Raw genomic sequence first — 1,289 nt, 5'->3', positions numbered from 1 at the left:
AGAAGAAGAAGAAGAAGAAGAAGAAGAAGAAGAAGAAGAAGAAGAAGAAGAAGAAGAAGAAGAAGAAGAAGAAGAAGAAGAAGAAGAAAAGTTGTTGACTTGAGCCTTTTACAGCTCAGCATATTAATATGGCTTTACTTTTTCTACTCAGTGGTTGAGAACAAGATAAAGCAAGACCTATAAAACAAGAAATGTAACTTGTATCTGACAAGATCAGTCAAATCCCCTCAGGATCTATGCTGAGATCCTGTACCACAGTTTGTAGATCCTTTGCCAGTGTTTGCCATGTGGATGAGTCATGGCCAATGCTTGACCAATTTGCTCTGTGTGAAAGCCTGAGAAAATGCTTTCTCTCTATGTGACTCTCCTTAGGCACACTCTACATCATCACTCTTTGGCCCCATAATCTCCTTGATCAGAAAATTTGGGACATAACTGAGTTACATGATGGTTACAGTACAGGTTCTCCTATGTCCTGAGTCTTAATTGACCTTGAAAGGCAAGGGCCAAAACTTTGGCCATCCTTGCAGACCTTCTTTTTCTCTAATTTTTGGTCTACAAACTTGGATTGTTAACCATCCAGAAGAGAAGCTTATTAATATTATCCTACAGCATAGGCAGTTGAGCTTAACCTCACTATCTATCTGAATATACAACATCTTAGGCATCAAATGGAACAGGTATTTTCCATCAAGTATTGATATGTTAAGTATTGCTAATTTTGCTAGGCAGATGGCTTCATATCCTAAAGTTGATGGACAAATCCAGCATTGGATTAATACAAAATCTTCTTTCTTGCACATGTGTAAATGTATCTCTGTGCTTCATTCCAAATGTTTCCATAATGTATGCGATAACAAAGGCAGCCATTCTGGAGATCCCTGCACTTCCAAGAACAAGAACTTTTCTTCCAGTTTGTAAGCTCCCACCAATCAATTCCTTAGCCATCGGGGAAAAATGTATTATATTTTCCACTGGATTATCTGCAGTATCCAAGACTAAATATCTAAATAACTGTCGAAAATTCGGTTTAATAACGTTTGCTTCAATAATTTGCATTATGCAAATTGTGGGTTACTCCATGTTTCTGTAGTGTAGGTAGCTTGCTTTTCATAGCAGAAGAATAAGGGCCTAAGAATAATCCAGGTAAAATTTCCTGCATCTCTTGTCTCGTGGGGTAGGTCCACTCCTCGGCGGCGTCCTTGCACTGTGGGAGCGAGGGGAACTCCAGCTTCACGTCCTCTATGTCCCGCCTGGGGTGGTGAAGGCATCCCAGGGACTAGGGACTA

The 1,289-nt window shown here is 40.0% G+C and overlaps 1 pseudogene; it reads right to left on the bottom strand.

Annotated features, from left to right (window-relative positions):
- LOC101587819 overlaps positions 1-1,289 on the bottom strand; it is a 23,213-nt pseudogene that overhangs the window by 8,675 nt on the left and 13,249 nt on the right.

Source organism: Octodon degus, unplaced genomic scaffold, assembly GCF_000260255.1.
Source record: "Octodon degus isolate 3935 unplaced genomic scaffold, OctDeg1.0 scaffold00050, whole genome shotgun sequence".
NCBI classification, from domain to species: Eukaryota; Metazoa; Chordata; class Mammalia; order Rodentia; family Octodontidae; genus Octodon; species Octodon degus.
Note: the sequence above shows the minus strand (reverse complement) of the source record. Positions and strands in the feature narration are given on the sequence as shown.